Source organism: Macaca fascicularis, chromosome 3 (assembly GCF_037993035.2).
Source record: "Macaca fascicularis isolate 582-1 chromosome 3, T2T-MFA8v1.1".
Classification (NCBI taxonomy): Eukaryota; Metazoa; Chordata; class Mammalia; order Primates; family Cercopithecidae; genus Macaca; species Macaca fascicularis.
This window is the reverse complement of record NC_088377.1, coordinates 125,469,504-125,495,048: the sequence shown is the minus strand read 5'-3', so window position 1 is coordinate 125,495,048 and position 25,545 is coordinate 125,469,504. Positions and strand designations below refer to the sequence as shown.

The 25,545-nt window shown below is 37.4% G+C and overlaps 1 protein-coding gene across 14 annotated transcripts in view; it reads left to right on the top strand.

Moving 5' to 3' along the window:
• Positions 1 to 25,545, top strand: part of DYNC1I1 (dynein cytoplasmic 1 intermediate chain 1) — a 318,746-nt gene that overhangs the window by 67,392 nt on the left and 225,809 nt on the right. The window lies entirely within an intron of this gene.

The following is a 25,545-nucleotide window of genomic DNA, read 5'->3' as shown; positions in this document are numbered from 1 at the left end:
ATGGTCCTCAACCTCTGAGCCTGTTTTCTGGGTGGGGGCTCCAGGACAGACCGGTGGAACCCAAGAGTCAGGGGTCTGGGTGGGGCTATTGTCATGTGCGTCCCTGTGAAGAGACCACCAAACAGGCTTTGTGTGAACAATAAAGCTTTTTAATCACCTGGGTGCAGGCGGGCTGAGTCGGAAAAGAGAGTCAGCGAAGGGAGATAAGGGTGGGGCCGTGGGGCTGTTTTATAGGATCTGGATAGGTAAAGGAAAATTACAGTCAAAGGGGGGTTGTTCTCTGGCGGGCAGGAGTGGGGGTCACAAGGTGCTCAGTGGGGGAGCTTTTTGAGCCAGGATGAGCCAGGAAAAGGAATTTCACAAGATAATATCATTGCTTAAGGCAAGGACTGGCCGTTTTCACTTCTTTTGTGGTGGAATGTCATCAGTTAAGGCGAGGCAGGGCATTTGCACTTCTTTTGTGATTCTTCAGTTACTTCAGGCCATCTGGGTGTATACGTGCAAGTCACAGGGGATGCGATGGCCTGGCTTGGGCTCAGAGGCCTGACAGCCATCAGGTCGTCAGAAATGCAGAAGCCTAAAAAGACATTTTAAAAGGCCAATCTTAGATTGTACAATACTGAATTGAGGAAGTTGCAAATCTTGTGACCTACAGAATAATGGCTGGTAATCTTTAACTATGCCTACATCTTAGCAGAATTCAGGCCCCTCTCATTTTCCTAACCTGATGGCCTTTCATTAGTTTTATAAAGGTAGTCTAATTTTGGGAAATGGCTATTATCATTTAAACTATAAACTAAACTTCTTCCAAAGTAGTTTGGTCCAAGCCCAGGAATGACCAAGTACAGTTTGGAGGTTAAAGGCAAGATGAGAGTTGGTCAGATCAGATCTCTTTCACTGTCATAGTTTTCTCACTGTTATAATTTTTGCAAAGGTGGTTTCACCATTAGGTGGTGACCTCTTCTTTCTCTAAACTATCTTCTTTGCGTTCTTGGCTGAAAGAGAGAACGTGCATTACTCTTGAATCTGCCAGGCACCATTCCAAACTGCTATGGTGAAATAAAGAGATCACTCTGTCAAGAATAGAAGTAAAACCAAATATATAAAGAAATGAGAGAAGCATATAATCCTCAAGATGGTGGTAGGTATTACAGAAAATCTAACTAGGAAAGTTCTAGAGGTCTTTTTACATTTTAAAGTTATTGCCATTTGCCTAACAGAACAGTTGTAACCCCATTAGCCTTTAATGAAGGAAGACCTTCGTTTGGTTTATTCTCCTAGCTTTGTCAAATATTCTTATGCATTATGTTTCGATATCTGGTTTGAATTAATTTTCAAGGTTCGTCATGTAACAATGCCTGATATGTTCTTGAGAATAATGCCAGTTGAATTCTTTGAGCAAGTTGACAACCTCTGCCTCTTCAGTAACATTCAATCACACTTTCCACAGAAATTGAAATATGAAACAGCATCTTATAATATGTGTGTGTATATCAAAATGTAGTAGCAAAATGGATTTCAGAATCTATAAATATAGATTTATATTCTGACCCATGAAGAACTGTTTTAAATTGGTTTTAACAGAACCAATCAAAATTTTGTCACAAGAGAGGAAGGAAGCGTTTTGCTCACCATTTGTAATAATCATTTATTTGTCCCCAAACATTTCTTGAGAAGTTTCTATCAGCCAGTGTTTGTTCTTTGCCCTCAAGAATCTTGAGTAAGCAATTATAGGGCATTTTCCGTTCCACAGTAGCAAGTGGATTTTCAAAAAACAATATTTCTTTTTCATTCAATTTCAGAAAGATGTAGGCCAGTTATTAAGGAGGTATGCTTATACTTTGGTACCCAGTGACTTGAAGAATTCTATAATTTTATAGTTTTATGTTGGCACAAATTGTATGGAAGCTTGTTCATAAGTATCAAGGCAGTAAAAGGTCATTCCTGTATAATTTTTAATATAATCATTGTCATGTGTATATATTATTGTGTATATATTATTGGAGAAAACTCACTTCTGTACCTTCTGTCCTTATTATTCTGAACTTTCAACATCCTTTGTAAAGTGAACTCATAATAGCAGAACCTCTTCCAGTATTGCCAAGTTCTGTTATAATCATGACTATTTTGATTCTTCTCTCATCCTAGAAATTTACTTGTGTTATGAAATTCAAAGCTAACCCTTTGGTTATGCCTATTGATTGAGCCAAACTTGACATTTGCTTCTGTTCAGGAAAAATGCTTTTGCTGCCAAACTAATATCTCTGCACAGTAAGAAGCAAATACCATGGAAATGAAATAAATACTTCCTAAAATGATTTTTAAAATGTGAACATAGAAGAATGGAAGCTCATCCTTCTTGAGGTAGTTAGTCAGAAAAGGTCAGCCATCAAGCTGTTTCCCAGTACTTGGAGAAAAACACCCATTCTGAACATAAATGATAAATCTGTGTGTGTGTGTGTGTGTGTGTGTGTGTGTGTGTGTGTGTGTGTGTGTGAGATGAAGGGGGCTACAAGGCCAGGTTCATGTCCTCATTGTAGTACCCCATGCTCACCATTCCTCCATGTGGTATCCCATACCTAGCTCTCTAAGAATCAGTCCATCAGATGTCACACCTTGACACCTCATTACATTAAAATTTAGTAGCTGAAAAACAAATTAACTCTGTCATTATAAAATGTCTGTCATATTACATGAGTTCCTGTGCCATTAGCATTCTACATTCTCTTTTTCTATAGATGCAACATTTTCTCTATGACTCCATTGGGTGACTCCCAGGTCCTCATTTTGAATTTTGTCTTCTCTGACCTTTGGTCCTACATTTCTTATGATCAGAAAAGCCCTTATCACAAACTCATCCACCAAGTATGCATTTTTTTAACCCCAATGCAGGTATTTCTCTAGATTTCTTTATGTCTTCCAGTTACACTAGTCACTTTTCTTCCTACAAGGTGTGAACCTTTCAATTAATCTCTAATTTGTTTCCTTTCCTTCACCCTCCATATCAAGCAAACTAAGCTCTGCCCTGAATTCTTCTCCAAAGTCTCCAATTTGCAGCATTCTTTCCATTCCAGTGCTGTCGCCACTTGGTGCTTTCTCATCACCCTGGACCAAGTCTCCACACTTTGTTAGACCATCAATCACAAATCTTTTCTCTGGCTGCTCCCTTTGAATTGTTTATCCTGGATTTGGTTTTGTTCCTGAACCTACCCACCCATCCCCCTTTGCTTGTATTTTCTTCCTCAATTCCATTTTCTCCACACTCAGCTTCTAAGGCCCAGTGACTTTCCACACCTAACATTGGCCCCTCATTTTTCAGAGAAGGGTTTAGACTCCATTTTTTTTTTACATAGTTTCTATACAAACATGTTTTAAATGTTGTCTTGCAGCTGTCAATTTCTTACCCAGTAACTTTTAATAACTCCTCACTGTCTACAGCATAAAGTTCAAATTCTTTAACCCGATACTTAAAACTCTCTACTAATCTGGTCTCAGTATATATCTCTAAATTTATCTCTTCTTGCTCTCAAATCAAAACTTCTATTCTGAAAAACTTGTCTCTCAGACATAAAATGTGAATTCAGTCTCCAGATCTTTGTATATGCCGGGAGATCTCCCTAGGACATTGTCCCCATTCCTTTCCACTTAATTGATTCCTGCCTATCCTTGAAATTCACACCAGAGCTTCTATTCTCTATGAAATCCTATTTCACTTACCCACAATAATCCACCCATTATACTTTCCTGCCTTACTTATTATGTGACTCACTCATGTTGGCTCTTATTATATGCTACCTTTTCTTCTTTTTTATTTTTATTTTTAAATTTACAAATGAAATTGTATGTGTTTACCATACACAGCATGGTGTATTGAATTATATATGCTTTGTGGAATAACTAAATATAGCTAATTAGCATATGCATTACCTCACATAGTTATCATAGTTATGGTGAGAACACTTAACATCCACCGTCTTACCATTTTTCAGTAACACAGTACAAATGGTCCCTGATTTACACTGGTGTTTTTACAGTTTTGTTTTTTCTTTCTTTACAGTGGGTTTATTGGAATGAAACCCAATTGTAAGTCCAGAAACCTCTGTATACTGTTATTACCTATAGTCACCATGTTATACAATAGATCTCTTGAACTTACTTTTCCTGTATAACTGAAATTTTGTATCCATTTACCAGCATCTCCCATCTTTCCCTCCTCAACTGCCCCAGCCCCTGATAACCTTACCTTCCTACTGTCTAGTTTATGACATCAACTTTTCAAGATTCCACATGAGTGAGCTCGTACAGTACTTGTTGTTCTATACCTGGCTTATTTCACTTAACAAAATGCCCTCCTGGTTTATCTATATTGTTGCAAATGACAGGATTTTCTTTATTATGGCTGAGTAGTATTCCATTGTGTAAACCACATTTTCCTTATCTATTTGTCTTTTGATAAACACGTAAGTTGATTTCATATCTTGGCTATTGTGAATGATGCTGCAGTGAACACGGGGGTACAAATACCTCTCTGACATGTTCATTTTATTTTCTTTGGATGTTTGTCTTGTAGTGGGATTGCTGGATCATATGGAAGTTCTATTTTTAATTTTTTGAGTAACATTTATACTGTTTGACATAATGGCTATACTAATGTACATAGCCACCAACTGTGTGCAAGGGTTCCCTTTTCTCCACAATCTTGCCAGTATTTGCTGTCTTTTGTCCTTCTAATCATAGCCATTCTAACATGTATAAGGTGATAGCTCATTGTGGTTTTTAATTTGCATTTCTCTGATGATTAATGATGTTGAACATTTTTTTCAGATACTCGTTGACCATCTGTATGTTTTCTTTTTTTTCTTTTCCTTTTTTTTTTTTTGAGACGGAGTCTCGCTCTGTCACCCAGGCTGGAGTGCAGTGGCGCAATCTCAGCTCACTGCAAGCTCCACCTCCCGGGTTTACGCCATTCTCCTGCCTCAGCCTCCCGAGCAGTTGGAACTACAGGCGCCCGCCACCACGCCCGGCTAATTTTTTTGTATTTTTAGTAGAGACAGGGCTTCACCATGTTCGCCAGGATGGTCTCGATCTCCTGACCTCGTGATCCGCCCATCTCGGCCTCCCAAAGTGCTGGGATTACAGGTGTGAGCCACCGCGCCGGCCTGTATGTCTTCTATAAGGAGATGTCTACTCAGATCCTTTTTCCATTTCAAAATCTGGTTATTGTTTTCTTGCTATTAAATTGAGTTCCTTATATATTTTGGATATTACCCCTTAATCAGATGTAAGTTTGCAAATATTTTCTCCCATTTTGTATGTTGTCTCTTTACTCTGTTGATTGTTTCTTTTTCTGTGGAGAACTTTTTAGTTTGATGTAACTCCATTTGTTTGTTTTTGCTTTTGCAGAGTGTGCTTTTGAGGTCATTTCCCAAAAATCCTTGTCCAGAACAATGTCACAGAGCTTTCCTGTTAGGTTTTCTTATAGTAGTTTCATATTTTACAATTGAGTCTATAATCAATTTTGAGGGAATTTTTTTGGATATGATGTAAGATAAAGGTCTAATTTATTCTTCTGCGTGTGGATATCCAGTTTTTCCAACACCATTTGTTGCAAAGACTGTTCTTTCCCTAAAATGTGTTCTTGCCACCTGCATAAAAAATCGGTTGGCTGTAAATGCGTAGTTTTATTTCTGGGCTCTCAGTTCTGTTCCATTGGTCGGTATGTATGTTTTTATGCCAGTACCATGCTGTTCTGATTACTTAAGGTTTGTAATATATTTTGAAGTCAGGTAGTGTGATGCCTTCAGCTTTGTTCTTTTTGCTCAATGTTGCTTTAACTATTTGGGGTCTTTTATGGTTTCATAGGAATTTTAGGATTGCTTTTTCTAGTCCTGTAAAAATTTTCACTGGTCTTTTAATAGAGATTACCTAGAATTTGTAGGTCACTTTGAGTAGTATGGACATTTTGACAATATTAATTCTTCCAATCCGTAAGCATGGAATATCTATCAATTTATTTGTGTCTTCTTCAATTTCTCTCATCAGTATTTTATAGTTTTCAGTACAGAGATCTTTTATCTTTGTTAGATTTATTCGTAAGTGCTGTATTATTTTGGTCTGTATTGTAAATTGTTTTCTTGATTTTTTACTCAGTTCACTGTTCGTGTATAGAAGTGCTACTAATTTTTGTATATTGATTTTGCAACCTACAACTTAACTGCATTTGTTTATTATTTCTGAAGGTTTTTTAGTGAAGTCTTTAGGATTTTCTATATAAAAGATTATATTGTCTGCAAATAGGAGCAATTTGACTTCTTCTTTTCAGATTTGGATCCCTTTTGTTTCTTTCTCTTGCCTAATTGTTTTGCTAGGACTTCCAGGACTATGCTCAATAGAAGTAGCAAAAGTGCATACCTTTGCCTTGTACCAGATCTTTGAGGAAAAGCTTCCAACTTTTCCCTATTGAGTATGATGTTTGCTGTGGGTTTGTCATATATGACCTTTTTATGTGGAGGTGCATTCCTTCTATACCTAATTTATTGAGTGTTTTTTTTTATCATGAAAGGGTGTTGAATTTTGCCAACTGCTTTTTTACATCTATTGAAATGATCATAAAATGTTTTTGTACATTTATAGTAGTCCTCTCTTCTATGTGGAAGATATGTTTCAAGACTGTCAGTGAATGCCTGAAACCATGGATAGTACTGAGCCCGATTACCAGTCAGATCATGTTTCTGTTCGTGTTTTCCTGCTACACACACAAATGTAATGCCTTTTCCATCTTAAGTAAGTGTGTGTCTTACACTGTGGCCATAACTTTTGCAGTTTAAGGTCTGTCAGCAAAATTAGCATGGGTTTCCTTTTCCTTCTTCACAATGTCACAGATAGGAGATTCATTCTTACCGTAGAATTTAGCAGCCCCACCATATGATTTTTCTTCTTTCTTTATTGAGAATGTGTACCTTTTCACATAAATAAAACATTTTACAGTTTCTCTTTGACATAACCAGCATCACTACTCCTGTGCTTTGGAACCATTATTAAGTAAAATAAGGGTTATTTGAACAAAAGCACTGTAATATCACAACTTTTTTCTTTCTTGAGACAAGGTCTCACTCTGTCACCCAGGCTGGAGTACAGTGTTTGTGAATGCAGCTCACTGCAGCCTCGACCTCCTGCGATCCTCCTGCCTCAGCCTCCAGTGCAGCTGGGACCACAGCACACCCTCCACACCTGGCTAATTTTTAAATTTTTTTAACAGAAGAGGTCTCATTTTGTTGCCCAGGCTGGTCTCAAACCCCTGGCCTCAAGCAATCCTCCAGCCTTGGCCTCCTCCCAAAGTGTTGGGATTACAGACATGAGCCACCATGCATGGCCAATATCACAACATTTGATCTGATAACTGAGATGAATACTAACTGATTCATTTGTGGGTAGCATATACAGCATGGATATGCTGGACAAAGGGACGATTGATGTCCCAGGCAGGATGAAGTGGTACAGTGCAAGATTTTATCATGCTATTCAGAACAGGGTACAATTTAAAACTTATGAATTGTCTATTTCTGGAATTTTATGTTTAATTTTTGGCATCACAGTTGACTGTGGGTAATGGAAACTGTGGAAAGCAAAACCTTGGATAAGGAGGGACTACTGTATTGATTTGCATACATGGGACTATCTTTTCGTCTCTGGGATAAATACCACTTAATCATAGTGAATGGTCTTTATAGTGTGCTATTGAATTTGATTTGCTAGTATTTTGTTGAAGATTTTTGCATCTGTGTTCATCAGAGATATTTGACTATAATTTTCTTTTTTATTTTTAGACCAGAGTTTTGCACTTGTTGCCCAGGCTGGAGTGCAATGGCATGATCTCAGCTCACTGCAATCTCTGCCTCTTGGGTTCAAGTGATTCTCCTGCCTCAGCCTCCCGACTAGCTGGGATTACAGGCATGCGCCACCATGCCCCACTAATTTTGTATTTTTAGTGGAGTCAGGGTTTCTCCATGTTGGTCACGCTGGTCTTGAACTCCCGACCTTAGGTGATCTGCCTGCATTGGCCTCCCAAAGTGCTGGGATTACAGGTGTAAGCCACCGCGCCCGGCCAGTTTTCTTTTTTCAGTAACATTCTTATCTGGCTTTGGTATCAGGGTAATGTGAGTTTCATAAAAATGAGTCTGGAAGTATCCCTCTCTTCAGTTTTCTGTAACAGAGAAAAAAATTGGTATTCATTCTTCTTTAAGTGTTTGTTAGAATTCAGCAGTGAAGGTCACAAGCTCTGGGCTTTGCTTTGGTTGGAGACTTCTTTATTATTGATTCAATCTCCTTACTCATTATTGGCCTCTTCTGATTTTCTGTTTCTTTATAATTAAATTTTTGGTAGATTGTAGATGTCAAGGAATTTATCCATTTCTTTTAGGTTATTCTATTTGTTGTCATATAATTGTTCATAATAGTCCCTTATGATTCTTTGTATTTATGTTTTACCAGTTATAATATCTTCTTTTATATTTTTGATTTTGAGTCTTCTCTTTTTTCCTTAGTTAGCCCAGCTAAAAGTTTGTGAATTTTGTCTTTTCAAAAAAATTAGTTCTTCATCAATCTTTTGTATTGCTTTTCTAGTCTTTATTTTTCTTCTCTTATTTATTTATTTATTTATTTATTTATTTATTTTTTATTATTATTTTGAGATGGAGTCTCACTTTGCCACCCAGGCTGGAGTGTAGTGGCGCAATCTTGGCTCACTGCAACATCCGTCTCCTGGGTTCAAGCAATTCTCCTGTCTCAGCCTCCCAAGTAGCGGGGATTACAGGTGCCCATCACCACACGCAGCTGATTTTTGTATTATCAGTAGAGACGGGATTTCACCATTTTGGCCAGGCTGGTCTTGAACTGCTGACCTCAGGTGATCCTCCTGCCTTGGCCTCCCGAAGTGCTGGGATTACAGGCGTGAGCCACCACACCCGGTCTCTTCTCTAATTTATATTTCCTTCTATTAATTTTGAGCTTCATTTGTTCTTGTTTTTCTGGTTCCTTAAGGTGAAACATTAGATTATTTAATTTCTTTCTTCTTTTTTGATGTAGATATTTATTGCTATAAACTTTTATTCCATAAGTTTTTGTGTGTTGTGTTTCCATTTTTGCTTGTCTCAAGAAATTTTTACATTTATCTTTTAACTTCTTCTTTGACTCATTGGTTGCTTAGCAGGGTATTGTTTAATTTTCATGCATTTGTGAATTTTCTGAAATTCCTTCTGTTATTGACTTCTAGCTTTATACAGTTGTGGTCAGAAAAGATACTTGATAAGATTTTAGTCTTTTTAGATGCTATGGTTTAAATGTTTGTCTCCTAAACTCATGTTGAAATTAATTGCCATTGTGACAGTATTAAGAAGTGAGATCTTTAAGAGGTCATTAGGTCATGAGAGCCTTTCCTTCATGAATAGATTAGTGTCATTATCATGATAATGGGCTTGTTATTATAAGACTGGATTCCTTATTAAAGGACAAATTCAGCTCCCTTTTGTCTCTCTTGCCCTCTTCTTGCCCTTCTATCAGGGGAAGACATGGCAAGAAAGCTCTTGCCATATTTGGTCCCTTGATCCTCAATCTTAGACATCCCAGTCTCGAGAACTGTGAGCCAATAAATTGCTGTTCATTATAAATTAGCCAGTTTGTGGTACTCTGTTATAATAGCACAAAATAAAGTAAGACATTAGATTTGTTAAGACTTTGTTTGTGGCCTAACAATGATCTATTATAGAAAATGTTCCATTTGCAAGTTGAGAAGAATGTATATTTTACAGCTGATGGATGGAATGTTCTGTTTATATCTGCTTGGTCTGTTTGGTCTATTGTGAAATTTAAACCTTATGTGTCTTTATTGATTTTCTGTCTGCCAAAAGTGGAATGTTGACGTCCCTTACGATTATTATATTGCAGCCTATCTCTCTCTTCAGATCTATTAATATTTGCTTTCTATATGTAGATATTCCCATGTTAGGTCCACATACATTTATAATTGTTATGGATATAACAACTGTGGAGTTGACCCCTTTATCCTTATACAATGACCTTGTCTCTTTTTACATTTTTGAATAAAGTCTATTTTAACATATCTCACATATATAGCTACTCCTCCCTCTTTTGGTTTACATTTGCATGGAATGTATTTTTTTTTCATCTCTTTATTTTCTATGTGTGTCCTTGAAGTGAGTCTCTTGTAGGCAGCGTATTTTTTATCCATTCAGCCACTTATGTCTTTTGATTGGAGAATTTAATCCATTTATATTCAAGATAATAATTGATAGGTAAAAATATTCTACTAACATTTAGTTAATTATTTTTTACTTGTTTTGTAGATCCTTTGTTCTTTGCTTCATGTCTTGCTGTGTTCTTTTGTGGTTAAGTGATTTTCTCTGGTGGTATGTTTTGATTTCATGCTTTTTATTTTTTGTGTATCTACTATAGGTTTTTGCTTTGTGGTTACCATGAGGCTTACAGCAAACATAGGCATAGATATTTTATATTGTATTAAGGTGATAACAACTTAATTTTGCTTGCAAGAAGAAAACTCTGTACTTTTACTACAGTTTCCTCCCACATTTTGAATTTATGTCACAATATGTATTTTCTTATATTGCATATCCAAATTATTGTTTCTCTTGTTATTTTTAATAGTTTTGTCTTTTAACCTTTATGTTAAAAATGTTAGTGGTTTACACACCACCATTAGATTATTAGATTATTCTGAATTTGACCGTGCACTTACTTTTAACAGTGAGTTTCTTAATTTCAGATGTTTTTGTGTTACTCATGTTAATATAAAAATTTTACACACGTTAAATTTAATACGGTTTAATTGAGCAAAGAACAGTTCACAAATCAGACAGGCCCCTGAACCAGAATAGATTCAGAGCAACTTGATGCTGCTGCATGGTTGGAGAGGATTTATAGACAGAAAAAAAAAGTGACATACAGAAAATGGAAATGAGGTACAGAAACAGATGAATTGGCTACAGCTCAGCATGCCACAGGTGAGCCCAATATAAACAGTTGGCCACCTTTTTTTTGGCCAAAGCTTGGTGATAGGTACAAGAGTAGGTTACAGTCTATTTACACATCCAGATAGGTTGCAGTTCACTATGTATGAAGGAACCATTAGGCAAAACTTAAAATATAGAAGGAGACAGCTTTAGGCTAAACTTAATTTTATTTTCATTAGTATCCTTTTCTGTCAGCTTGAAGAACTCCCTTCAATTTTTCTTGTAAAACAGGTGTGATGATGATGAACTCCTTCAGTTTTTGTTTGGGAAAATTGTTATCTATACTTCATTTCTGAAGGACAGTTTTGCTGGATACAATATTCTTAGTTTGCAGATTTTCTTTCCCTTTCATAGTTTGAATATATCATCCCACTCTCTCCTGATCTGCACAATTTCTGCTGAGAAATTTGCTGCTAGTCATATTCAAAATCTTTTATATGTTATTTGCTTCCTTTTCTATCTTCAGAATCCTCTCTTTGTCTTTGGTTTTGGACAGTTTGATTGTAAGATTACTTTGGGTAGCTTTGTTTGGATTGAATCTGACTGGAGACCATTGATCGTCCTGTACCTGGATATTTATATTTTTCTCCAAATTTGGAAAGCTTTCTGCTGTTAAAGTCATGTGTTGCTTAATGATGGAGATATGTTCTGAGAAATGCATTGTTTGGTGATTTTGCCATTGAGAAAACATCACAGAATGTACTTACACAAGTGTTGATGGTATATACCCTATGAGGCTCCTAAGTGATAGGGTATAGCCTATTGCTCTTAGGCTACAAACCTGTATGGCATGTTACTATTTTGAATACTGTAGGCAGTTGTAGCACAATGGTAAATATCTGTGTATCTTAACTGTATCTAAACATGGAAAAGGTACAGTAAAAATATGGTATACAAGATAGAAAATGGTATACCTGTATAGGGAACTTACCATGAATGGAGCTTATAGGACTGGAAGTTGCTCTGGGTGAGTTAGTGAGTGGGTGATAAGTGAATATGAAGGTCTAGAACATTAATGTACACCATAGACTTTATAAATACTATACTTAGGCTGTACTAAATTTATAATTTTTTCCTTTCTTCAATAGTAAATTAACCTTAGTTTACTGTAACATTTTTACTTTATAAACTTTGTAATCTTTTTAGCTTGTTGACTCTTTTGCAATAACATTTAGCTTAAAACACAAATGCATTCTACAGCAGTACAAAAATATATATTTTTTAATATTCTTATTCTATAAGCTTTTTCTATTTAACTTTTTCTTTCCTTTTTAAACTTTTTTGTTAAGAACTGTGACATAAACATGCACATTAGCCTAAGCATACACAGTGTGAGGGTCATTAATATCACTGTCTTTCACCTCCACATTTTGTCCCACTGGATGGTCTTCAGGGGCAATAATACACGTGAAGCTGTAATGTCCTATGATAACAATGCCTTCTTCTGGAATACCTCCTGAAGGACCTGGCTGAGCCTCTTCATTAGAAATGGCAACCTTTTCAGAAATATGTTGATGGCAGTTTCTTTTTTTCATCATCATTTGCTTGTAAGCAAATAATGTACTACAGACATTCCTTTCTTTTTTTTTTTTTTTTTTTGAGACGGAGTCTCACGCTATTGCCCAGGCTGGAGTGCAGTGGCGCGATCTCGGCTCACTGCAAGCTCCGCCTCCTGGGTTCACGCCATTCTCCTGCCTCAGCCTCCTGAGTAGCTAGGACTACAGGCGCCCGCCACCGCGCCCGGCTAATTTTTTGTATTTTTAGTAGAGACGGGGTTTCACTGTGGTCTCGATCTCCTGACCTTGTGATCCGCCCGCCTCGGCCTCCCAAAGTGCTGGGATTACAGGCTTGAGCCACCGCGCCCGGCCAGACATTCCTTTCTATTAATGAAAACATTTTGGTATTGAGGTTCATTTTCAGAATTTTTATGGTTGCTGTTGAGGTCTGAAAAATTTTTGTAAACTTTCACTTTTTGTTTTCTCTTATTTCTTCTTCAGCTGTGTGTTCCTGTTTCAGGTTTAACAACTCTTCATTAGTCAGTTCCTCGGGAATAACCTCTAGGGATTCCTCAATGCCATCCTGATTCCAACCCAGGTTAAAGTTGGTTTGCTGGCTGGGTGTGGTGGTTCACGCCTGTAATTCCAGCACTTTGGGAGGCCGAGGCAGGTGGATCACGAGGTCAGGAGTTCAAGACCAGTCTGGCCAAGATGGTGAAACCCCATCTCTACTAAAAATACAAAAAATAGCTGGGTGTGGTGGCAGGTGCCTATAATCTCAGCTACTCGGGAGGCTGGGGCAGGAGAATCACTTGAGTCTGGGGGGCGGAGGTTGCAGTGAGCCAAGATCCCGCCACTGCACTCCAGCCTGGGCGACAGAGTGAGACTCCGTCTCAGGAAAAAAAAAAAAAAAAAGTTGGTTTGCCATCTCAACCATAGCCTTGTTGACATTTGTAGCTTCTTTATCCTTACCAAATCCTTTGATGTCATGGAGAAGACACTTGAGTGTTTTCCTGATGTCATTCATACACTCCTTGGTGACATAACTCCAAGCCCAAGCAAGGTTCTTGATGCAGTCATAGATGTTGTAATCCTTCCAGAATTGCACCCATGTCTTCTCGGTGCCTTCTTTCATTGCAGCAATAGCTTGGGTAAAGGTCTTCATTAGACAGTAGGCCTCAAAAGCTGCTATAATTTTTTGATTCATTGTTTGGATCAAAGAGGTGGTATTTTGAGGGAGAAACACCACGTTTATTTGGGATGAAGATCACCAATAAAAGGAGTATGTGCAGAAACATTATTAATGATAAACAAAATCTTGACAGATATGTTATTCTCTAAATAGGAAGTTTTCATTTTGTTGGCATAGCAATTCAGGAGGGCACTTTGGAAGAGGAGCTGGGTCATGCATGACTTCTTATTGTTCCTGTAGTACACTGGCAATGTGTGCTTATTGATATTGAAGACCCTAGGGTTCTCACTGTGCGAGAACACAATGGGTTTCAATTTGTAGCCTGCAATATTGCCCCAAAGCAAGACTGTTACCCTGTCCTTAAATGCCTTGAAATGTGATGTTAACTTAGCCTTCTTATGGATGTAAGTCCTTTCAGGCATTGTTTCCACAATAGAGAGGTTTCATCCACATTGAAGATTTTCTCTGACAAGTAATTTTCCTCCACAATCAGCTTATCTAGAGTTTCTAAAAATTCAACTGTCTTCACATCAGCACCTGCAGACTCACCTGTCACTTTCATATCATGTAGTGAATAAAGATTCTTAAATCATTTAAACTACCTAGACTAGCAGTAAATTCAACATCATAGTCACATCTAGCCTTTTCTTTCAACATCACAAACTTTTTGCTTTGGCTGTGGTCATTGTGGTCCTAAGAGGAATACAATTCTATGCCTGGTTTTCAATCCAGGTCATTAGAAGTTTTTTGCATATCTGATATAGGCCCTTCTTGAGTATTTGTTAGTCTAGTTGTCTTCAATGAAGTAGATCCTTTAACAGATTCCATCACTTTGTTCTTGTTCTTTAAGATAATAGCTGTGGCTGAAAGGGACAGGCCTCACTAGTGAGGAATAGTCATAACTGATTTTCCACCTTTGTAATCCTTAATTACTTTTAAATTTATTTCCAGGTCAATCACTTGATATAGCCTCTTACTGGTAACATTAGCAGTGGATTTTGTATGCTTAGGGGCCATGATGAAAAAAATAACATCAGATTAAGTCAAGCACAAGATAAAATGATGCATTAATGAGACATAGTAATCATGAGATATATGCTGCTGCTGGCATAACACTGCATACTGTTGTGCAGTAAACTTTTGTTAATTAGTAGAAAGAGTACACTCTAACAATCAAAAGTATGGTAAATACAGAAACCAATATCATAGTCATTTATTATCATTATCAATTATATACTGTACATAATTATATGTGCTATACTTTTATATGAATGGCATTGCAGTGGGTTTGTAAACACCAATAATACCACAAACATGTCTAATGTATTGCACTATGATGTTACAACAGCTATGATGTCACTAGGTTATAGAAATTTTTCAACTCTAATAATCTTGTGGGACCACCATCATACATATGATGCATTGTTGAAGAAAACATGATTATGTGGTTCATGATAGTATTTCTTTAAATAAGCTTTCTACCTTTTTACTTTTTTACTCCTTCTTAAACTCCTAAGACTCAAAATGTATCCTTTAATTCTATTCTATGAATCCCATAAGCATTCTTTATTGCTTTTCATTCTTTTTTCCCTTACATTATATTTTTATTATATTTATTATTTTTATAATATATTTGTTATATTGTATTATATTGATACATAATATATTAATGTATTTATTATATATAATATATTGTATTAATAATAAATATATTAAACATAATACATATGATATATTTATTATATAATATAATATATTATATTAATATATTTATTATATTTTCCCTTATATTTTCAAATTACGTGTCTTCAAGTTCATAAATTCTTCTGCTTGGTCAATTCTGCTGTTGACGTTCTCTGTTCCATTTTTCATTTTGTTTTTGTATCTTTCAGTTCCAGGATTTTTGGGTTTTTTAAAAATAATTTCAACCTCCCTGTTAAATGTCTTATTCTGGTCACTTATTGTTTTCCTTATTTCATTGAATTGTTTCTCTGTATTTTCTTGAAGTTTGCTGAGCATCCTCAAAACAATTATTTTGAATTCTTTGTCAGGCAGTTCATATATCTCCTTTTCTGTAGGGTCAGTCACTGGCACAGTATTTTGACCCTTTGGGAATGTCATGTTTCCCTGATTGTTTTTGATTCTCAAGGCTGTGCATCAGTGTCTGTGCATTTGAAGAATGTACATGCTTAATCCAGTCTCCACAGACTAGCTTTGTCTGGTAAGTCCCTTCCACATTCACCTTATCCAGAGATTCTGGGCAGGCCATCTGGCATGGCTCCAAAGTCCCAGTCCACTGGGGCTGATGTGGTGTTGGGGTATACATGAAGCCTGAGGCGGCTGCAGCAGACTGGAAGCCCTTGGCAGCTGAAGCAGGCTGGAAGCCCTTGGCAGCTGAAGCCTGCCTGCCACTGAGAGCTGTCTGGAATCTCCTGTCACTGAGAGCTGTCTGGAATCTGAGGCTGCTGAAGTCTGCATGATAGTGGTGTGAATCAGAGACTGAGTCCACGTTGCAGGCATAAAACTGGAGGCTACAGGATCCTGCCTGGTGCTAGGGCAGGTCTGTAGGCTCAGTTTGCAAGTACCAGCCTGGCATCTGGGGCCATGGGGTCTGCCTGGTGCTGGATTTTACTTTTGTGAGCCTGGTGTTGGGATCCAAGGAAAAGTCCTGTGCTTGCCTCCCTCTCCTTCTCCCCAGTTGATGGTAACTCTCTTCATACTGTGCCACCTGGCATTGGTGATGTGGGTAATGTAAAACTGTCCCTTTTGCCCTCTTCAATGTGTATTTTCTTATTATTGTGCTACAACCAGGTTCTATGATTGCTCCATTGTTTTCCTTCACTCTTGTGAAGGTATTTTCATGCATGGTTATTCAAATTAATGTTTCTCTGGGAGGACAATTGCTGGAGAGTCATATTCTGCCATTTTGCTCTACCCCTCTCTTACCTTTTATTCCTATTTGCTTTTTGATTAATGTATTCTATCTCGTTATTCTCTCTCTATCATAAGGATCTGGCATAGTGCTTTGCCCATCATTTGCAGTTGCTTATATGATGTTGACCAAAGTAGTTCTTTTGCCATTCATCCAGGAAACTGTATCCCACCCATGTAAAAATATTGTAGAAGGAAGAAAATAGCACCATTATCACTCTCATTCTGAGGGACTCATCTTTCAGAAACTCACCTGAAGAAATTTTAGAATACTAGGAAAATCTGTGGCAGCATCTTTAATGTATACTGACGATGAAATATCATTATATGAATAGCAGGAGTAAAAGTTAATAGATATTATTTTATCCTTGGCCTAAGAATATGAAGATATTCTTTTATTCCTTGGTCTTGACTTACTTTGTCATCTGGTCAAATAATTCTTTGTCTCTGAGAATACCTTTCTTAGTCCATTTCTGCTATTATAACTAAATACCACAGGCTGTGTAATTTATAAATAATATAGATTTATTTCTCACAGTTCTGAAGGTTGGGAAGTCCAAGAACAATGTACTGGTTTGGTGTCTTGTGAGGGCCTTATTGCTGCAACCTCACATGGCAAAAGGGCAAATGCTGTATCCTCACATGGCAGAAGGTAGAAGGGCAAAAAGGACCTAAGCTAATTTCTTGTAGCCCTTTCATTAGGCATTAATTAATTCATGAGGGAATACCCTTCATGATGTAATTACTTTCCAAAAGACCCCCCATCTTTTAATACTACAATGGGGTTTAAATTTCAATATAAATTTTGGAGGAGACACACTCATACCATAACAACATCTGATCCTGGTTTTATCTGCTTGCCTTTCAGGAATCATTCCTGCTCTAGAAACTGCCTATTATTGCAATGACCCCTTTTGGTTTCCTGGCTTCTGAGTGCCACACTCTGGCTTCTGACTCAAGCTCCTGCCTCTGCCACCTTATCTACCTATTATACTCCTCTCCTGCTACCTTATCTACCTATACTCCTCTCCTGCCACCAGATCTAACCAATGCACCATCAGCATTATAATATCCAGTTATTAAACACAATGTGATTTCTATTCAGAGACCATTGCTAAGTGTTATTTGTGATTCACAGTTTGTGGAATCTCAAGAATTTCTTCAATTCCTGAAGTATATTTTAATTCTGGCTCTTCTGTCTCTTGGTACACGTTCTTGCATTCTCATACTAAAACAAAATATTCAACTAATCTCAGAGTAGATCTATCTTGCAGCTTTACCTTCCATTTTTTGTAGTATGCATAAAAGGTACAATATTCTCTGATATGGGCCTTTATTTGAGGATTAGCTGGTGACATCTATGGAATTCTCACAGCAGCCATCTTACCTAGAACTTTGGCTGTCTGAAGCCAGTTCTCCAATGCTGTCATGTTCCAAGTCATAGAGGTAGTGCAGCTCTCTTTTTACAATTTTTTTTTTTTGCTTTTCTTAAATATGAAACACAAAACATCAAGTTGGCTATATATAGTTCATCGCTGTCAGAAATCAAAGTATCCGAATTTGAATTGTATAGTATCTAACTGATTCAGTTGGACTTTAGTGATGCTCATGCTAGTGGTGGGAGTCATGCAAAAGTGTTCTGAGAGCTTTCATAACCCCTGGGAAGCTTGCAGGTGATGGGGTCTCTCCCCTTGAATCCATCCTTCATCGGTCAGATTTAGCACCTGCTTGGAGCAAGTGGCGTCAGTGAAAATCAATATTCATGGCAGAAGCCTTTCTTTTTTTCCCTGTTCAATTTTATCTCTGAACATTAAGAAAATTAAGCATAGAAAAATTGGACATCCACCGGCAAAAGAGTGAAGTTGGACCACTACCTCACATTATATAGAAAAATTAACTCAAGATAGAATACAGACCTAAATGTGAGAGCTAAAACTATAAAACTCTTAGGAGAAAACATAGGATTAAGTCTTTATATCTTTGGGTTAGGCAATGATTTTTTAGATATGTTACCAAAAGCACAAGCAACCAAAGAAAAAATAGATATATTGGATTTCATTAAAATTGAAAATATTTGCACTTCAAAATACACCATAAAGAGGCAGGAGAATAGCGTGAACCAGGAGGCGGAGCTTGCAGTGAGCCGAGATCGCACCACTGTACTCCAGCCTGTGTGACAGAGCGAGACTCCCTCAAAAAAAAAAAAAAAAAAAAAAAAAAAAAAGAGAAAGAAGTAAAAAGGCAACCCACAGAATGGATAAAAATATTTGCAAGTCATATATTCGATAAAGCTCTAATATCCACAATTATAAACATTTCTTACAACTCAACGATTAAAAAAAACACAAATAACCCAATTTTTAAATGGGCAAAAATTCAAATAGGCATGTTCTCCAAAGAAGATATACAAATGGCCAGTAAGTTCAAGAAAAAGATACTCAACATCATTAGCCATCAGAGAAACATGATTCAAAACCAAAGTGAGATATCACTTCATATTCACTGGGATGCTATAATAAAATAAACAGATAATGAAAGTTGAGGAGTATGTAAAGCAATTAGAATGCTAATACACTGCTAGTGGGAATGTAAAGTGGCACAGACACTTTGGAAAATAATTTGACAGGTCCTCAAAATGTTAAATATATAATCACCTGCCATGTGACCCAGCAGTTCCACTCCTAGATACGTATTCAAGATAATTGAAACTGTCTACACAAAAATGTGTACAGCCATCTCTCCATATCTTGGGGGGGATTGGTTCTAGGAATTCCCCTGTTCCCAGTTACTTAAATCTGAGTATGCTCAAGTTCTTTATAGAAACTGGTGTACATTTGCATATAACCTATGTACATCCTCCCATATAAATTAAAACATCTCTGTATTACTTATAATACCTAATACAATGTAAATGTTACATAAATTGTTGTTATAGTATATTTTTAAAAATATAAATTTTTAAAAATAGTGATATTGTTTATCTTTGAAGATTTTTGATCAGCAGTTGGTTAAATATGCAGATATGGAACTCATGGATTCAGAGGGCCAACTGTATACAAATGTTTGTAGCAGCATTATTACTAATAACCCAAAGTGGAAACAAACAAAAAGTCTAACCACTGATGAATGGATTAAAAGTAATGTATAACCATACAGTGAAATCTTATCCATCAATAAAAAAGAATGACATAATGATACATGCTACAACATTGTTGAATCTTGAAAATATTAAACTAAGTGAAAACAGTGAGACAAAAAGGCTACATCTTTTATTATTCCATTTATTTGAAAGTAAGTAGAAAACATATTAGTGGTTGGTAAGGGCTAGGCGAGGTGGGAATGGGGAGTGACTGCCAGCAGGCACAGGATTTTTGAGAGGATAACCAAAAGGTTGTATAATTAGATAGTGGTGATGGTTGCACAATTTTGTGAATATACTAATAACCACTGAATTATACAGTTTAAATAAGGAAATTTCATACCGTGTGAACTTTATTTCAATAAAAAAATTAAGGCAGTCTTGATCTTAAGTCTCTGGTCAACCACCTCTGCTGCTTCTCCGTGCCTTTCATAACCAGCTCCCTATCCAGTCCTTGATATGTCAAAATCATTTTTCCATTTAAATTTTTGGCCTTTATTTTTCAAGGTAACTAGATAGTTTCTTTGAAATCTGGTGGGTTTTCTTTAGGCCTTCACATGTAGGCACAAAACAGTGCCTCTCCTCTTATTTCAGAATGTAGATGCAATGATTCTAGAAGCTAAAGTTCCATTGTTTATAGTTCTGAAAGGAATGGAGCTCTTTTCAAAACATGTGGAGAAAGCCAAAGCATTCCAGCTTAGTAGATAACTCTATACTTTGCAAGAATTTATTCTTGATAGTACTAAAAATAGTACTTAAAGTTTTCATAACATCCCGAAATATCATTCAGGTTTTTCTCAAATTTTCCTTTATCTTTGAAATGAGAGAAGAGCCACATAGAGTATATTTATTAGAATTCCATTGGTAATGTACATGTTTCTCATGCTTTTATATGGGAGTAAGTTTGTATAATCCTAACTTTCTTCAGCTTTAGTAGCTATCATAGATCATGCTTACATCACACTTGGAGCTTCATCGTTTTTGGATAACACAACTTTATAAGTAACTAGCAAAGTCATACTAACCTTATTGTGAGTGGATAGACAAAGTGTCAATTGAGCCAGAAATGGAAAGGGGAATGGGGACAGTGATTCATATAATAAAGTAGTTTTCTTCTTGTGATTTATAATGTCCAATCAAGGACAAATGGACAGAACCTGGGTGGATTGGACTATGCTAGTGTTAAACTGGAAATCTGTGCACCTTGAGCAGTGGCAAATAACCTTCTCAAATTTCAAGTAGCTTTATTTTTTATTCTTTATTAAGACCTGATTTTTCTTTTCAGAAGAAACATTTCAACTTTTGTGCAATATGGATTTGCTCATCCAGCTTTCTTAGCCAAGTTGACAGGGCAAGGTGAAAAGAAACTCTTAGAGGAAAGTCAAACCCTAGCTCTGGGGAGATGTTGGCTCCATGTCACTTCAGGATGAGACTAAGTCAGCTTGTCAAGGATCTGTGGTTCCACTCCCCAGTCTGGAATCATCTCTCTGACTTTTTAGTTTTATATCTAGCGAACATTCTTGAGCCAATTTCTTAATATTTTGTACACTGCAATCTGCTTTCCGCAGCCCTCGTCTTCTCACCTTTCCCTTCATCTTTTTACCTGGCTTGTCTCATAGAACTTCATAGTGAAGTTCAAAGACATCTAGCCCTTTCAGTGGCACTAAAGTCTCTAGAGTAGCCTGGGATCTGATGGCAGGGTGGGGAAGCTCAAACAGGTCTGCTTAAACAATGAAGTTTTCATCTCTCCACTCTATCTAATGTTTTTAAGCCAGTGATGCTCAACCTTTAGCAGGCTTCAGAATCACCAGAGTAAGGGGTTGTGGGGAAAGGGGGAAGGTGGACAAGCTTCCTAAAAGAGATTGCCAGACCCCAACCCCAAAATTTCTGACTCAGTGGGTTGGGGTGGGGACTGTGAATTCTAACCATCTCCCAAGTGTCACTGCTGCTGGTGGGGTTAGGGACCACACTTTGGGAATCTGCTCTAGGATTTCTCCAGTTTTGGTTGACTCTGGGCACAATTAATCCAAATATATGAGGCTTTATTGTACTGCATAGGTGATATTGAATATTGTTTTCCCACAGTTATTTAGAGCATTATAGTTCAGTAATTTTAAAGTTTCAATAAACCCTTTTATTTTACCAAGGTGAAAATACGCCATATGATTTTAAAATGATGCTATGTCAGCCAGGACATACATAATTTGAGTCTCAATTTGTATTTCTACATTGTTTCTACCTTTTCTCCTTCTCTTCCCTTTTTTCCTCTCTCCGTTCCTGCCTCAAACATTTATTTAGTGCCTGCTCTGTACCTGACACTAAACTAAGGGCCAGAGTATCGCATAAATTAGTAAAGGATAAATAAGTATCTTTGCAGTCTAGTCATGGGATACAGACATGAAAAAGAAGTGAATACAGTCATGTGTCACATAATGATGTTTTGGTCAATGATGCACTGTATATTATGGTCATATGGTCCCATATGATTATAATACTGTATACTTACTGTATCTTTTCTATTTTTAGATACACAAATACTCAACCATTGTGCTACAACTGCCTACAGTATTTAGTACAGTAATATGCTGTACAGGGTTGTGGCCTAGGAGCAATAGGCTATCCCATCTAGTCTAGATGTATAGTAGGCTATACCATCTAGGTTTGCGTAAGTATAGTCTGTGATATTTGCACAATGACAAAATTGCTTAACATGCAATTCTCAGATGGTATACCCATCATGAAGTCACACATGACTGTACAGTGACAAGTACCAAGGGCTGTGGCAGCAGTATCTGGGTGTACAGTGAACAGGGCATGAGCTATGCAGGAGGGGTGGTGGGATGGCAGGAAAGGTATCACAGAGTCGGAACTGAGGAGCCAGCATGGAGTCTGTAGCCTAACTAGAAGGGACGGGAACTGCGATGTTATGAATGCCACAGTGTTGTCTTGCTCTTCCTCCTTTGCTTAGTTTAACTTAGAGAACATCCCTAAGCAAAAGGTCTTTGCTATGAAAGGACGAGACCTTCCGGTCATCCTTTCTGGACTGGCTAGGGCTGGGAGTGATTGTGTGGTACTTAACTCAGGAACATAATCCTTTCATTATGTCCTAATAATCTAAACCAGGCTACTTCTCAAGAATTCTCTCTCATGCTTATAAAATGATCACATGTGCTGGGACCACTATATTAGGTTTCAAGAAGTGTGCCTCAATGAGTGGATGGTCATAAGGCATTAGAGAACAGCAGGAAAACAAGGTTTTTAAGTATAGTTTCCAAGTTTTTAAGTACATGGCCCTGGGACTTACTTTTGCATAGAGCCAAAGCCCAACTCTGTCACTACCTTTGTGATTTTGGAAAATTTCTTAACATCACTTGAGCTTCAGTTTTCTCATCTGTTCCAATTTTAATTGGAATATGATATAAAATTTTAATGAGGATAAAATAAGATGACATATGAAAAGTGTTTGGCATATTGTAAGTCCCTGGTTACTAAAACAGCAGCAAAATAGGCACAAAGAATAAAAGCATTTGATATAAATGCAGCTTCATCCATCCAGAGATCATATGGAAAGATACAGTAATCTACCAGTACCCTCTAAGAAGTGTTATAAGGAATTGCTTTAAAATTATAAATTATTTGAGACAGATTCACCCTCAAGCCAGAAGAATCACAAGTCTATCAGTGTCTCAGCTGATCAGTACATTGGGAAAATCGAATGATGACAACTCAGCTTTTATTTCTTTTTGATGTCTTGGGTACAAGTGGGACCCTGAACTCACAAACATAGCATCAGTGAAAAACTCGTTGAAACTTTTCAATGATTGTTGAGAAAAGAAAAGGTTTTGTTTTAGTGGGATAAACACACTTACTCCACCTACGTTTTGAAAACAGATGTTTCAGAGGAAAAGAAGTTAAGGAAAAGCAAATGAACTCTCCCAAGCAGCCACATCCTATCCATGTGCCCATAGAAAGAAATTAGGAGTATGATTCTCATTTTATTGTCGGAGATCATCTTCAACTCTACTATCTTAAGGAATCTTTAATTTAGGACACTCCTAAATCTGCTTTCTCTGATTTTCTTCGACAAATATAAACATTATTATAATCCTCAGCAAAGATAAAGTAGAGCTGCTTGAGCCAAGAGCCACTTAATAGGTACCAGGCACTAAACTAAGTGCTATATAAACATTAGCTTCATTCAGTCCTCACAGTTCAATGACAGGTACCCATTTTACAGAAAAGAAACATGAGGCTTAGAGAAGTTTGTCACTTGTCCAAAGCTTTCCCCTACTATTCAGCTGTATGTTCAAAGCAGAGCTATGAACCCAGTTTCAGAATGAGTGCCTGACCTCACCATTGTGCTGTATGGTCTCACCTGCTGGTTTCAGTCCGCCATGGTGGAGTATCAAATTACACATCAGCCTCCTGTTGCCCAGCACCTGTTGCTGGTCCCAAACGAGATAGGGCTGCAGCTAACATCATGTTAGCAGGATGCCCTGGAAACCCTGCCTGTAGGTGTAGCAACCATTTAACCAGAGCTGGAGCTCCCTGGGTCTCATGCAGGTGTCCAGGGCATTGAGGGTTTAGGGTGATCTCTCTGGGCTTGGGTGACCTCAATTTGAAGTGGATTATTTTCCACTTCCTTGTTTATAATAAACACTGATCTACTGGGGCCTCGGAAAGCAGCAGAGAGGCTTTGCCTCAAGCAGTCCTGCGATGTCTTTTCATGTTTTCTTCTTTAGGTGTTTCAAGAAAGACCCATTTCAGGCAGGAAAACATTCTTTTCTGACCCAAGGAGGTTTTAAAATAATACCTTGAATGTCTTACTTCGAAACTTTGAGGCTTTTCCCTCATTTGGTGATTTTGTTTCTGATATGTGGTGTGTACTTTCCCCATTTCTGTGTAAGAAGGGGGCAAGGTTTGTCACTTGTGCAAAGCTCAGCCTGGGCCCAGTCTGGCCTCTCTTGCATTCTGTGGCCCAGAGCTCCCAGTGAAACAGGCCCGTGTGGTCCAGGCCCGCGTGGAACCTGGGCTGCAGTCACGGTCACTTAGACCACAGAGACAGCCAGCGAGGCTTGTCCTCTAACCAGTGTTTGTTTGTTTATTTGCTTGTACCTACTTTGAGCACATCTTAGATTGTGTTAGTAACTCATAGACAAGAAGAATTTTTGTTTTCCTACAGTGTTTGGGAAATTGTATGTGAAAATTCCTAACTGTGCCATGCATTCTCTCACTTTATTCCTATTAATAATAATTTAAAGAAAAAGAAATAAGACTGTGCCATCCGCTAGTAACAATTAAGGACAATAATATGCATAGAGTACTCTTCTGTTGCTCCTAGAGAGCTAGGGAGTGCAGGATTTTGGCTAAATGGGTAGTATGCCTTTTTTTCTTTTTCTCTCGCAGGGACGCACACACTCCATGCCTGGAAATTTTTAGAAATATAGTAGAATATGTCTAATACTAATAATATAATAACTATATACTAAAAACAATGTTCCAGAAGCTGTTTTAAAATATATATGTTTGTAAATTATGTACATATGACTACATAATATATATGTGGCATATGCATTATGTGTATGTGGTACATAGACATTACCCATAACAATCATATTAGAAAGTACCTCTGTCTCCATTTTACAGATGAGGAAGCAGAGGCACAGAGAGATTAGTGACTTGTTCAAGATGAGACACACAGCTGGTAAAAAAAGGGGTTATGTATTTAACCACCAGGTGATA